General features: G+C 48.1%; 1 long non-coding RNA gene across 1 annotated transcript; it reads right to left on the bottom strand.

Moving 5' to 3' along the window:
* Positions 1-7,074: 7,074 nt before the first annotated feature.
* Positions 7,075-12,194, bottom strand: LOC125281320 (uncharacterized). The gene is made up of 3 exons (XR_007188477.2): positions 9,332-12,194; positions 8,732-8,962; positions 7,075-8,059 (listed from the first exon to the last, which is right to left on the bottom strand). It is a non-coding gene; the product is annotated as an uncharacterized LOC125281320 (long non-coding RNA).
* Positions 12,195-15,408: the final 3,214 nt, after the last annotated feature.

Here is a 15,408-nt window from a genome sequence, read left to right as displayed (position 1 = left end):
TCTTTCATCGAGGGAGGAGACCCAGACTTTATTGCCTCCATGGACAAGATGGGTATATGGTAGAAGGGAGTGGTTAGCCTCCCTGACACCCCCAAACTCCCCTGGTTCTGCTCTCTTGACATCCCCTGGGCCTTAATGATCCCATGGGCTCCAGCTATGTCCCCGGTCTTCCAAAGGAATGAGCCCCATCATCATATCACACCAGCCCTGCTCCCACCCGGGGGGAAATTTTGCCACTGGTCTCAGGACCTTCTGAAATGAGTCAGAACAAGAAAGTAATTAATTCTATATACGAATTTTGCCCCAAGCCAAAAATGTACCCTATACCCTTTCTTTGCCACTTCATCCTACACAGAGAAGGCGTCACCATATTGGTCCCCCCAGTGCCATCTGTGATGAAACATTTTCCACTAACATGAAGCTATCAAAACTTCAGGTCATTTATCAGTAAACCACAGGGACTTTCCCCATAAATCAACGGATAACTATTGAAGAGGGAGGTTGGTCTAGGAAACAAATACAAAATAATTATTTTGGGTGTGAAATCAATAATTTTGAAGACAGAGAAGAAACTGAAACCCAAGGCCATGGGTCCAGGTCACAGTGTCCCTGCTCAGCTGCTTCCCCCACTCTGGAGCTGCATGTCCAACCAGCCCCACAGCCAGCGGTGAGTCTGACACCCCGAGCACCAGCTGGCTCTTAGCTCCTGTGTAGGAGGGAGACGTCGGGGAAGACGCTCATTCTGTTATCTCTGTGCGAGCGTGGATGTGGTCTGGAAGATGTGTGGGGGACGGACAGTTGGGCAGGACAGCCCGTTCTGGTCTGCAGTGGGGGAGGTGATGCCTGACTAATACGTGTGTTAATCCTGGATGGCCAGCCCACGTGACCCCGAGGGAATCCGGCTCCTGCAATCAGTTCAACGTTGGGAGAAATGGAGAAAGTTTGGAAGCAATCAGATACCAGCCACTGAGTACATGGTGTCGGCAGGCTGCAGAAGAAATGCGCAGAGCACAGGAGTCTTGCTTTCCTGCACCAGCCGCCTTCCAGGAGAAAGTTGTTCCGGTGAATGCCTGAAATGAGAGAGATTTAAAATCTCATTTTCATTACCCCAGCCATGCTGGCTCCAATCGTCCTATGATCCCAGGCAGCTTGATCAATGGGGTATGCCGGCCATACTTCAATGCTTGAATAACCAGAGTCTAACACCACAGGGCCACTTTCTTCAAGATAAGATATCAAGGTCTGTAGATGAATGTCGCTGACGGGCAGATGGCTGCAATGCCAATACTTAGACTTTTTTCTGCTCTTCGTTCTCTTTACTCATCAAAGAGTGATGTCCATGAGGGATCACTCGGCGTTAAAACCCACATTCAAATGCTGCCACGAAAACGGAGAAATACTTCCCAGAACTGAATGTATCCACTGAGTGGGTTTGAAGTTACGACAAAAGTAATGCATGTTCCTTGGAAACTTTTTAAACAGAATACAAAACGAAAATGGAATCCTCCCGAACACCCCCAGTCTCCTGAGGTAACCATTCCCAGTGGTTTCGAATGTTCCATGCTAGCTCTGCTTGTGCGATATGCAGATTCTCACACACATAGACAGGAAAACCAGATGTCTGATGAGGAAATTTGTCTCTCAAGATTTCCAATAAAACAGTCTGGGACTTGATCCCACATGTGGTGGGAAGTCTGTAGTCCTCCCGACCAGTCTGGGAATTTACCAAGAAGGGGATGGGACCATTTTTCCTGGGCTCCTCAGCTGTTTAGCTCAGGTTTTACCCAAATAATTCAGGGAATGATTGCTTTGTTATCCCAAATACACTAGCTGTTTTCTTAATCCTCAGGTGCAGAGGGTTGAGTCAATTACACTCTTTAGTTCATGGAACATTATCAGTACTCGTCCATGCTAGGCCTTCATCTGTCGGTCTATCTCTCTCTCCATCATCTATCATCTATCTATCTATCTATCTATCTATCTATCTATCTATCTATCTATCATCTATATCTATATCTCTTTATCATCTATCATCTGTCTCTCTATCATCTATCTATCTATCCACCCATTCATCCACCCACCACCTGTCCACCCACCCACCCATCTGTCCAGTCATTCCTGTTTCTCACCAAATATCTCTTCTATTTCCCTCCCCTCTTAGTCAACCTATCCTGTTGGTTTTTTTCTACATAATCTGTTATGTGCACATATTATTATAACATGCATACTTTCCATTATGCACATGAATTTTAATTTGCATAAATGATATTGTTTTAAATATTTCACAGCTCTGCCCTCCCCCTTGTTTTCGTCACTCTCTCCACCTGTCCTAGGCACCTGCAGGATTTGCAAGCCTGGTAATTCGTGGACAACTGAGAAATTACTCATGTCCCATTGCTTAACCTCCTGTCTTCTAAAGACTTCAATCTCTTCGGTTTTCACAGTCCCCTCAAACACTCCTCCTCTATCCCATGTGTGCTCCTACATACTGCATATACTATCTTATCTACTCAAGCTCATTAACTCTCCACGAAACAATGGTCCCACATGGGTCCCTCTTGATCTTGGTGGAGAAATGGTAGTGGGTGTCAGAGGAGCCCCGTTCCTTTGCTCCCTCTCCCAATATCTGTGAGTGGAAGTGGCACTATTTGACATTCAGCCCCCCACAGAGGTTGATGATGTTGCTTTTATTGAGGAACTTATTAAAAAATAAGTGGTTATAGACAAGTTTTGATATTAAATAACAATGTTCTTCTCTGTTCCCCTCATATGTAAACACACACTAGTTTTCCATAAAAATGAGATCATACAGTACACATGTGTGTTCTGTTTTTTTAAAAAAAAATAGAATTATTAGAAAAGTAACCCAAACAGTGGCCTTCTGATGGGACACAGAGAGAATTAAGTGCCAAAACTATGATCATCAGAGATGGAAATGTCATTAATCACAGATAGAACATCCTTAGATGAGGGGTGCCTGGGTGGCACAGCGGTTAAGCGTCTGCCTTCGGCTCAGGGTGTGATCCCGGCGTTCTGGGATCGAGCCCCACATCAGGCTCCTCCACTATGAGCCTGCTTCTTCCTCTTCCACTCGCCCTGCCTGTGTTCCCTCTCTCACTGGCTGTCTCTATCTCTGTCGAATAAATAAATAAAAAAAATCTTTAAAAAAAAAAAAAAAGAACATCCTTAGATGAGACTGAGGGAGAAATGCTCAGATAAGTATACGAATACATTTATCATGCCATTAAAGTAGGGATTTGTAGTGAGACTACTCATCTAAGTGACTGTATATTTGGGGACAGTCTTCAGATGGGTGGGAAGGACTCTACCTCATTCCCAGGCAGCCAGGGAAGGGCAGCAAATCAAGTGGCTGCACCTGGGTCTTTGCACTGTGAGCTGTCCTGGCTACAGCAAATGAAAGGCCACCACAAATGTGCCAAGTGAGGCATGGTGGCAACACTGTCCCCAGCCGTATGTGAGCAGACAGCTCCTGGTGGGATGCTGACTGAGTGGTGCCTCTTGGTTTCTCCTGGATCTGGTTCTGCAGCCTTTTATAGAACTTGAGAGTTGACTGATACCCTTCCATTATGCCAGAATGGATTTCTGATGTGAGCATAAGCCTAGGGAATTGGACCATGGGGCAAAACACACATGATTACCCAAAGGAGAAAATAATCAGAAAAGGCTCAGAAATAGGAGTTAATATCTCTGGAATCTAGATCCCAGTGCCCAGACCATCAACAATAATCTAGTGAATTTCAGGATTGAACATAAGGAGGTAAAGTTGATTCTGGAATTTGGAGGAGGCAGTGGAAGAATAGAGCCAAGTCAGAAGTCAGAGACCTTTTAGGAGAGTAAGATGTCAAGAATGTGAGCCTCTGTGGAGAGGATGCACGTGTGAATAGAGAAAGGAGAGAAGCCATAGACTGTTGGAGACTTCCCATGCTGGCCTGATGGAGGGCATGGATGGTTCAATCCTGACACTGACCACTGACCGTCCAGATAGGGAGATGAGAAATGCAAGAAAGTGGGAATAGTGCCCACAAGACATTTGCTGGCTTCTCATGAGACAATGTAAGAGAGTCTCTGCCTTGGCTGAATTTGGCCCGAGAGTTCATTGTGAAGGGCATGTAATGGAACCTTTGAGAGCACATGTATATGCTATCTCAAAGTTTCTGAAAGCCAAGACTTGAAGAAGTTAGTTTTCAAATCTTCAGGGAAAAGAAATAGATTCTGTTGGAGGAGTTAATTAAAATGTTGCTTCATCTATTTCCAGGTGCTACAGAGACTTTCTCCTTTGAATGGGTGAATTTAGTCATTGCATAAATTACTTTTTAAAAATGAATTCCAAAATTGTTCAATAAATAAGTAGACAAAAAATATATTCTATCTTTAAGGAGAAAATAGCCATCTAAAATAAGAATGTTTATCATTGGTTCTGAAGGTAGGTGTCACGGTGGCTATAAACAGATCTAGCCAAGCTTTGGGCAGAATCTCAGCCATGGGGTTACCTGTCCCCTTCATCCCATCCCGTCTCCTTTACCCCAAGCACCTAGAAGAGGCCACAGTGTGAGCTCTCAGGTGACACTGTAGTTATTAGGTAGGACTTGAGCCAGAACTGGTTGTTGCCAGATTGAGAACAAAAATGGGACCAGAGCTGAGATTGGAGACTGAGGATAAGTCAGGGGAAGGAAAGAGGGTGTCAGAAGGGAGGAGGAGGGTGATAGGAGAGAGGAAGAAGAGTCAGAGGTAGGCTCATCTTTCCTGGCCATGGTACTTCAGAGTACCTCGTGTACCTCCATTAGTATCAGTAAACAAACCTCAATGCCAATTCCCAGCACGGAACACGTACGCGCAGCTCACCCTCACCAGTGAGTGTCTTGCAACACTTTGAATACAACATCAGATGAATAAAGGAGAAAGATGTCATTTGGACTCCATGAGTTCTTATTTCAAAGGGTCATTAGGTGATTGGGATTTTTACTTTTTATTTATTTAATTTATTTATTTATTTTTATTATGTTCAGTTAGCCACTGCATGGTATATCATTAGTTTTGATGTAGTGTTCAATGATTCATTAGTTGCGTATAATACCCAGTGCTCATCATAATACGTGCTCTCCTTAATACCCATCACCCTGTTACCCCCTCCCCCCAACCCTATCCCCTCTGATATCCTCAGTTTGTTTCCCGGGGTCCATAGTCTCTCATGGTTCATCTCCCTCTCTGATTTCTCCCCCTTCAGATTTCCCTCCCTTCCCCTATAGCCCTCCATTCTATTCCTTATATTCCACATATAAGTGAAACCATATGATAATTGTCTTTCTCTGCTTGACTTCCTTCACTTCGCATAATCCCCTCCAGTTCCATCCATGTAGATGCAAATGGTGCATAATCATCCTTTCTGATGGCTGAATAATATTCCATTGTATCTATGGACCACATTTTCTTTATCCACTCATCTGTTGAAGGGCATCTCGGCCCCTTCCACAGTTTGACTATCGTGGACATTGCTGCTATGAACATTGGGGTGCATGTGCCCCTTCTTTTCACTACATCTGCATCTTTGGGGAAAATAGCTAGTAGTGCAATTGCTGGATCGTAGGGTAGCTCTATTTTTAATATCTTGAGGAACCTCCATACTGTTTTCCAGAGTGGCTGTATCCAATGAAAAAAAGGCAGTCTCTTCAAAAAGTGGTGCTGGGAAAATTGGGCAGCTACATATAGAAGAATGAAACTGGACCATTCCCTACACCATACACAAAGATAAACTCAAAATGGACAAAAGACTTCAATGTGAGACAGGAATCCATCAAAATCCTAGAGAAGAACATAGGCAGTAACCTCTTTGACATCTGCCACAGCAACTTCTTTCAAGACACATCTCCAAAGGCAAGGGAAACAAAAGCAAAAATGAACCTTTGGGATTTCATCAAGATAAAAAGCTTCTGCCCAGCAAAAGAAATAGTCAACAAAACTAAGAGGCAATCCACGGAATGGGGGAAGATATTTGTAAATGACATTAGGGATAAAGGACTGATATCCGAGATCTATAAAGAACTTATCAAACCCGACACCCGAAAAGCAGATAATAAAGTCAAAAAATGGGCAGAAGAGATGAACAGACACTTCTCTAAGGAAGACACACAAATGGCTAACAGGCACATGAAAAAATGTTCAACATCATTAGCCATCAGGGAAATTCAGATCAAAACCACAGCGAGATACCACCTTACACCAGTTAGAATGGCAAAAATTAACAAAACAGGAAACAACACATGTTGGCGAGGATGTGGAGAAAGGGGATCCCTCTTACACTGATGACGACTGGGATTTTTAAACGAGAGCTGAGACCACCTGTGTCAACATGACCTAGTTGTTTGTTCCACCGCTGCCCACGAAAGATCGTGTAAACCAAACAAGGAACTTCACTCTGCTTCAGTAACGTCCTGAAAGTCAATTTATCTGAGACAACTCTCCACTCGCTTAGATAAATGACTCACTTATAAGCAAGAGTTTACTTCTCAAGACTTGCTTCAAGATCCTCACCCTGCCATGTCACCAGAGTAAATGATGGCTCGCAGGTTTTGCCTAAACCCAACCAGTTTCCTGTCTTGAAATATGTGTCTTGAGCCACCTGCACGCAGACCCCACAGGCCGTAGGTACCCTAACTCTGACTCCCCTTCCCAGTCCAGGCTGTGTACCCTCTCCTGCAGCGAATCCTAATCATATGTTTTGTTTTATTAGCAAGTTTTTGGTGATATTTTGGGGAGTTCAACAAAATGTCAGTTTCAATCATTATGTTTTGTGTTCCGTGTAATCTCACTTGTAAACTAGCTGTGTGATTTTCAGCAAAGCATCAGCCCTCCTGAGCCACATTTACTTTCCACAGAAAAAGAGAACAATACTGTTTCATAGGATCACTGAAAAGAAAACCAGCATCGTGCAGAAACACTGTGTCCGTGTCTAGCGTCTCATGACTCTTTGGAAGTCTCATGACTCTCACATTGCAATGCAGAAACCTCTTGGTTTTCAGCTTGAGTTGGAAGTTAAGGTTATTTGGGGAGGCTTGCTTTTCTGTTTTGTTTTTTATTCTCACTGTAAGTAGGGTTAGAGAAGTGGGTCAAGCACGTGCCGCTTCATGAGAGGGGATTTTATTTGTCAAAACGGATTTCAGAGAGAAGGAACATTGGATTTGTAGACCTTGCTGCTGGGCATGCTCAAGCCTAACTCAAGACTTTGCTCAGTTTGGAGTACGGCTTGTTCTTCTCGTGACATGGAAGTTTTCTAGGCCAAACTTCAGTGTGCTTTCCGATGCTGAAGGCTTGCTAAATACAACTGCCAGACTTCAACTACAGTTTTAGTTTTAAAATTGGGACTACGGTGTTTTCATCAGCAAACACATCTCTGGAAGGAATGTGACAAGCAAAGTATTTCCACCCATCACTTGCAACAGCACCTTAAGTGTAGCTTCTGTTCTCTCTCTGTTTCCCCAAAGGCACCAAAGTCTGAGAATAACATGAGAATGACAAGAGCCCCAGAGCCTGAGCAGCCGCCGAGCCACCTTATGGGAACAAACAAGAACGGCCAAAGCTATCGTGGCAGCCAAGGGTCATTTCCATCTTATGTAAACTGGCTCATATAGAGTTTATATAAAATAATAAAGAAGAATTTATCAGACAGCCAGAAAGGGTGATAGATACAGAAGAGAACACTTTTGGCGGTGATTCTCCAGAATTGTGACTTTTCACCCTCCACCCATGGGAGGGATGGTGTGCGTCTTCGTCCTCCGTCACCTGCAGTCAAGTGAGGCCTCTTCGTCTGGCCTCTGGACTGTGAGGGATGCCGAGACTGGTGGTATGTGATTTATGCAGGACGAATCTGAAGACAGGAGGCTGCGATCCCACAGTGGAGCTGGAAATCAGAGCTCAGTGCATACAGTGCACACTTTGGGGATGTGGGGCCAAGGACGCATGCGTGTTCCTTCAGATCCCTGGGAGGGAAGCCTCCTTCTCACTCCTGTCTTCCATGCTCCGGCCCTGGAAGAGTTCATTGACTCTGCGGGTCAGAAGAGAAATGCAAAGAGGAGAAATGAAAAATAAGTGAATTCAAACTCGTGTCTGCATGGTGAGTGTCCAAGCCTTAGGTTTGTCGGAGAGAAAGAAAGATGTTTTAAATTAGACAGGAGATTGAAGGTTTAATATTACTCTGCACTTACCTTCTCGAAGCCTGGAAAAAGAGGCTACTTCTTTCTTATCTCTGATGATTTGAAAAGCAGTGAAGTTTTACCCAACATTTCATTCAGAGGTACAGAGAAAGATTCAAGAGACCAGGTTTTCAGGGGTCTCAGAATTGGGAATAAAACTAGATTTGGTTTTCACTCTGTTGAATCCAACTCTCTCAATACACTGGTTTGCAAAGTTCATAGAAAGAAAACACAAAAAATCTTTGTCTCACACACCCAACCTAATCCTTCTGTTTTCTTTCACCTTACATTTTCGGTTGGGATGAAGTTCTGAAGCCTTGTATCTCTGCAGAGTGTAAGCGTGTGTCTGTACGTGATCCAGCAATTACAGGGTTTCTTACACTCATTGATGCTTTGAGCAAGCTCGGACTACTTTTGTGACATTCAGAAAAGAAAACGTGTGAGTCCGATGCTATCAAGAGTAAGGTAGGGGATGGGACTGGTAGAGACAAATGAGCTCTCAGAGGAAATGGAGAAAGACTGACCAGCAGGACTGGAGGAGAATTAAGGAAGTATGTCTCAGAAGCCACGAGGAAAATGTGCTCTGAGGGGGTATGAGCCGCCGTGCTGAAGGCTGTGAAGGGCCCCCACTGTGAAGGTTCACGCGGGTCTACGGAATCCAGGCGGAGGAATCACTGGTGTTTCTGGTCTACCACAGTTTGCTGGAGTGGTGCTCATGGATATGGGTTCCACCGGCGGGTGAGGAGGGAAGACTCCTGGAAGCAAGGTAGATCGAGCTGTCGTGTTCACCCCCACCTCCCACACTACAAATGCACACACTGTTTTATCAGGAGAAGAAAATGCTCATAGTAAAGGCACAGCCACGCTCCCAACAACATGGAGAATCATCGGATACCCCAAATGTACAGAGAACTCACAGCTAAGATAACCCTTGACAACAGGTGCAGCGAAGCCTGGGCAAGGAAGCTTGGGAGCTGCATTTGAGTTTTGGTGTCTACGTAGGGCAGGAGACAGGGCCGTGGGCACGTTCGAGTGAGGAAGATAGACCTGGGGTGCCCACATCAAGAAGGGTCCTTGAATGACTGTTATTTGTGTGAAGAAGGGATTGGAAAAGCTCTGCTTACCAGAGAGATGGCCGTGAAGCTTTTCATCTGGTCAGAGAAAAGTTGCCACTCTGCGAAGTCATCTCAAGTCATGACCTCAGATGCGACAAGTCAGAGGTTGAGTGACCTGTGTCGTACGAGGATCCTGAGCCTCGAAAGGACCACAGTGGTGGGTCTGGGTCTCGTACGTCCTCCAAGAACCTGAAGCCAACAGCACCCAGTACCAGAGGAACACTGGCCCGCTGAGGGTCTGGGGACCTCTCCTAGGTGAAACCACGCTCACTGACAACAAAAATACAAAGTACCTGGGAAACTCACCGCCATGGGAAAGAGCAGCATCTGCAATGAATGGTAGGATTTTTACTCCAAAAGAGTAAGTTTAGAAGAGATTAAGAAAGTATCAATATAACTTTGGAGTAAAGGAGTAATTCTTAGAGAAAACTCAAACCCCCATGCACACACACACACCATGCAGAGAAGGAAAGATCAATTTGAGGTGGAACCTGAACTCTTCCGTGTAACAGAAGACATGCCCACGTCCGTAGCTTCGGGCGAGGAGCAGCCGCGTGCGGTGTCTACGGTCCGCTGAAGAGTTGGTCTCGGTATCGGGGTTCTATAAAGAAACCCTTCAATCCTAAACAAACCGTCCGATGGACAGCAAGACAAACACCATAACAGAAACACGGACGGAGGACGTGAGTAGTCGCTGGGAGCAGAACGTACTCAGATGGCTAGTAACCTTGAGGAGACACTCTGCGTCCCTAGTTGGCGAAAATCCAAAGTAATGTGAATGAAAACGAGACACTCCTTCTCATCTTTTCGAATGGGCAAATCGTAAGAGGAACTACAAAATAAAGCTGCCAAAGAAAACTAGTTTTGCAAAAATGTGCAACGAGTCTTCCAACATCACCAGACCCCCAAATGCTGTCCTGGGCCCCAGGGGTCACCAGGCCGAAATCACCACGCCCTCTGCCACTTGTCACAACCCCCCACAAGTCTCCACCGTCACTGGGGCTCTCGGCTGTTCCCTTTCTCTAGATTGTGACTGGGGATCCTCCAGGTCACGTGGAAACTTGTCGAAGGTCGCCAGCGAGTCCATTTAAAGTGTCTACAAGTGGGTATTTCAGATCCTCAGATGATTTAGTGAGGGCAGGTGACCCCCTGAGAAAACGTCCTTAAATTGAGCACCGAAGCCACGGGCTATCACTGAGGCTCAGCCTGGCCACCCTTCCTCGGGGCCGCTGAAGATGTCACAGAAGGGCCAGACTTCACCAGCCTCCTTGCCCACACTTCGCTGAGGAGGAAGGCCCCAGGGGATGGCCCGGCCTCAGTTCCCTTGCCCGGCGGTGGCAGAGGGAGGAAACTTTCTCAGCGTCCTGGTCTAAACGGCCTTCTTTCCTGCCCTACCAAACCCTCCCTTCCCTGTGGACACTACCCGTCTCCGCCCGCGTTTAGTCTGGTGGGAGATCTCTCACATCCCTCAGACCAGCCACAGAGGCTCTGAAGGGAAGCGCTGTGGTTAAATCGTTGGGCAGAAGTTACAGTTTGCATTTCCTGATCCTTCCTCATGACTTCTCATGTGATGTTGGCTGAGTCTCTGTTCCCCGTCTGATCCAAGTTTCTGCGCTAAGCTATGTAGGACAGTTCTCAATTAAAAATGAGTAGCTACATGGTATGTCCTTCCCCAGTTTCCAAAGAACCTAGGGGTGGCCCACCACGGGGGCGTGGGAAAACAGGGAGGAAGCATCTGCTCCGGGTCTCTGTCCACCGCCTCCCTGGGACACCCAAGTCCTCCCTTCCCCGACTTCTCTCCCTCCCAACACAGGACTCCTTCGTCCTCACTCAGGCGGTGTGCAAAGCAGTCTAACGGAAGAAAACGGAAGAAGGCGGTAAGTGAAGGAGGGTCTGAGACTTGCCCGTCACTCAAAACAAGGGAAAGCATTTTAAGGGTGTTGGGGCATCTCTGGTTCTCTGTGCATTTCGCACATGGACTTCGGTAGACCACTCTTTTCATGACCATCGTCTTACAGTTCTCCTGGCATCATGTCGTCTTCAGAAATGTGATCTTTCACAAAGGCTCGTACACTTATGTTTCAGCCACCCTTTATGATCGGAAATGCAACTCCTGATTTTTCACTGTAATGAATACTGCCACCGAGGGCATTCTGTTCTCACTCCCAGAGACAGACTGACGAGGACGAAGGTTCGGCGTGTGTGTTGGTCTTTTGAAAAATGCAGTCCCTGTGCCTTCACAAATGGGCAGCCCGGGGTGCAGCCCACCAGCCGGTGTGAGAGCAGCGCCCCCAAGTTCTCCAAGTTCTCTGCAGCCTGGGCATCACCAGGCCCGTCTGTCACAGCGGCAGCTGCAGCCTCAGGCTTTGGCCGCGGGCCTCGGCCCCGCGGTGGCCCCATCGGGACTGCAGATCTAGGCCTCACTGCTCCTCCCTTGGGTCCTTGCCAGTGCTTGACCCAGTGCCTCCTGACAGCCTTGGCAGCCCGAGCTGGCCATTTCCCGGTCTGCACTTTATCTGACTTATTCCCAGCAGCTCCCTGTGTCCTCCAGTGTGGAGACCTTGTCCCTCCCCCTCCTCCCAGCGCACATGTTCAGGGAACCGATGAGTCCCCATAGACGTTTGGAGGATCTTTGAGGGCCGTGTCCCCAGAGCATCCCTCCCTGCTGATAATCAGGCCTCACTCTCTCATCTCAGGAGTCCTGGGCCTCCCCAAAGCCACTCTGGAGGAGGACTGGGCAGCCGGACTGGCCACTTACACCAACTTCCTGCGGAGGCCGTCTCTGCCAGTCTCCAAAATGGCCCCAGGAGCCCGCATCGTGCACAGGCAGGTGAACGTCGTCTCCGTTCCCCTCCTCTCCTCACTAGGACCCCCTCCCCGGCCTTTTAAGTCTCCTTGCCTTCTTAAACAGGTCACTGAAAACTACCCGTGAATTTAAACAAGGCGGTAAGTGTAACCTTTTTCTCAAAACAAAAGCTTTTGAGCAGGGCATCCTAAGAGATCTCCAGTTATTATCTGGCATTTCCTTTAAAAAATATCCTCTTGTACTCAGGTCAAGCCCCGGGGGCCTGGCCCGTGCTTCTGTCTCCAGCTGCGGGGCCCTCCGTGCCCCCCTGTGTCTGTTCTTGCCTTAGAGTGAGTGTCCTCACTGCGCTTCCCAAGGTCGCCGTGAACGCCTGCACTCCAAGGCCCAGTGACTGGGGGAGTCCTGGGGTGAACACCCACGGATGCCCAGAATGCTGGCAGGTGCTCCGCCAGAGAAATCATTTGCAATTTCCTTTGTCCCAGAACCCAGAACTGGGTGCACTCTCTCACTGGTGAACATGTCAGGACTGGTCTGATTCATCTGGGCTGAGGGGGCGAGCCTCTGACAGGCCAGTGCTGGCTGGCAGAGCTGGCCTCACCCTAGGGCCATTGGAGGGGACGATGCCTTCCCCAGGCTAGCTGCAGTCATGTGCCGGGACCACTTATCTCCCCAGCCTTCAATTATGACCCTATAATCTCTCAATAGACTTTCCAAAAGTCTAGATCTCTAGATCCCGGGTCCTTCTTTCCATCCATGTTGACTTAGATGGATGCCATTGGAGGTGCTGCTTTCCATGCACAAGATGCTGGCTGTGCACTCTGGCCGGTGGGTTCCGATAAATCTTTACTACCCAGCTCTCCAGGAAAAGCAGAAAGCACAAACACCCAATATGCAGTGCTTGCCAATTTCCGTGGTGTAAATACTTTCAGCATGAGCAAATTCAAGCTACTGACATGATTGTCACTGAACACAGAGTTCACACTGAGCACAGAGTGAACACACACCCGGCATCACACCATCACATAGCACGTGACCACTCAGACTGAATAAGTAGCACAGATAACAGATGATAGTAAACTGTGATAAATAAATGAAGAAGTGGCAAGTTTTGGGAATTCTTTAACGCTGTCGATAATAACTTATTTAGTTGTAAATGTATATGATTTCATTTCTACTAACGGCTGTGTTTAACATCTGCCTTATGAAATTTCTGAGTTTTAACACTCAGCCCGTGAGGCTGTCTGAACCTGCTGTAGCAACACGCCAAACAAGCCACTGCTTCGTAGCTGTAGACAAGACATGCCGTGCGTCTGTGTGGAACAGCACAGAGATACCACTCTGCATAACGAAGTTCTCTGGGAGGGAGAGTAAGTAAGAGCTCCGGCTTATGCCAAGCCCAGTGAGAAGGGACTATATGAGAGAGCAGAGCAATGGCATATAAGCACATTTTTCATTCCTTAGGGACTGGTCTGGTGCTCTCTGGTCCACGTAGTCAGCCATGCAGGGTCGGAGGAGGGTGAGAAAGTCAGAACTACTCCAAAGCCAGCAGCCCAAGGTTCAAATCCTGGCCCTGCTGCTTGATGGCGAGTGACCACGGACGATTCACTGACTTTCTGATCCTCAGTTTCTTAGCCTGTAAAGTGGGGACAGTGACAGCTGTCACCACTGAGGGTCAGTGGTTAAAACTGCCAGTTGTGGGTCGGATCCCTGACTGTGCCCGAGAGGCAGGCCTTCCACTCCGGTCACAGCAGCAGAGTGGCCGGGCAGGGGGTCGGGGTGGAGAGCCGCACCCTCTTTTCTCGGGAAGGAGCGTGCCGAGTGCAGAGCTGAGAGACCAGTGTGAGCTGGAGAACTTCTGAGTTCACAGCCCAGGGCTCAGTGGGCACTTGGGCACCTTTGGACATTGAGGGTGACCCCACCCACGTCCCCGTGGCCATCGGCACAGGAAAAGGCCGGACGTGGAGGCCACAGGGTCTTCTCAGAAGTGCTTTCAAGGCTGTGCTCGGGATGTTCAGAAGACTCCCTGGGTGATCATTATATACATAATCACAGAGCAGATCAGTACATTGTGCACCTGAAACTGGTACAAAGGTATGTGGTAGCTACATGCCAAATAAAAACACAAGAAAAGAAAGAAAAGGAATTATTTGGATGATTACAAAGTCCAAAAAACCCCCCAAAAGCTGGGCTCAGTGAGCTCCTAGCGTGGATCAAGAGCGTGGATGCCCGCAAGAGCCCCCCGAGACAGATCTGACATGAGGTTGCTGCACCCCGGCCTTGCTTTCTTCATCTGCAAAGTGGGTAGAGGGGCGCCATCCTCTGGGGCTGCTCTGGGGATTTGAGACACTGTCCCATGTCACAGGGCTGTCACCAAGACGTCCTCCATCAGCTGTCATCAAGGCCAACCTGGAGCAGCTGGGCCCGGAGCCCCTGGAGCCGGCTGGGCAGGGTCCCCCCGGGGACAGACAACTGCAGAAACCCGGCATCCAGGGAAAATCGGTCCCTGGACGGGAGATTACAGGGCGGCCCCCGCAGAGCTGGGCCTCTGACTCACAGCCGGGCGCCCCCACACTGCGGCCCCCCAAGTGGGGCCTGGGCTTCTGATTCATGTTTTCCATGGTTACTTGGGGAAATGAGAACCGTCTGGACACCCGGCCGCTCGGAGGCTCTGCCCCCGTCCGCCCCCGAACACTCACGAGCAGGGAGTTTGTAGTTTCCTCCTCCTTCCACGATGAGACCCCCCCCCAGGAGCAGCTTCAAACAGAGACCAACTGACCCACAGGGTGTTTCTGAGAGGGAGCCCTGGGGACTCCAGGATCCCGGCCTCACAGGTGGAGGCCGGGCAGCGTCTGCAGGTCTTTATTTGCTCTTATTTTCTGTGTGCTGGCAGGTCTGTCCACACACAGACCACAGAACACCACGTGGTCTTCATTCTCTACCAGCGCTCCCCTCCATGGGCCGCATTATGGCCACTGTGGGAAAGGATGGAATTCTTTTCTAATTACAGTGCTTGAGTTTGAGGAAAGGAGGAAGGAAGGGCATGTCACAGCACCGTCCACGTAAAGTTAGGGTGTCATTTTATCCTGGGAAAATCGCTCTCCGGGACTTGCTGCTGGTTGTTAAAGTTTTCCTTCTTCTGTGTATGCAGGAGTTAAAGAACTTTCTGGCAAAATTAAGCCCCAACCCGTGTTTCAAAAAGAAGTCAAGTTTGCAGCCTAAGGGAATGCTCTGTGCAGCCTGAAGGCACACCAGATGCGCAAGTCTGGGGAGCCTGCCTGTC

The sequence above is a fragment of the Ursus arctos genome, unplaced genomic scaffold, assembly GCF_023065955.2.
Source record: "Ursus arctos isolate Adak ecotype North America unplaced genomic scaffold, UrsArc2.0 scaffold_1, whole genome shotgun sequence".
Taxonomy (NCBI): Eukaryota; Metazoa; Chordata; class Mammalia; order Carnivora; family Ursidae; genus Ursus; species Ursus arctos.
The sequence above is the reverse complement of the archived record's forward strand: the minus strand, read 5'-3'. Positions and strand labels throughout refer to the sequence as shown.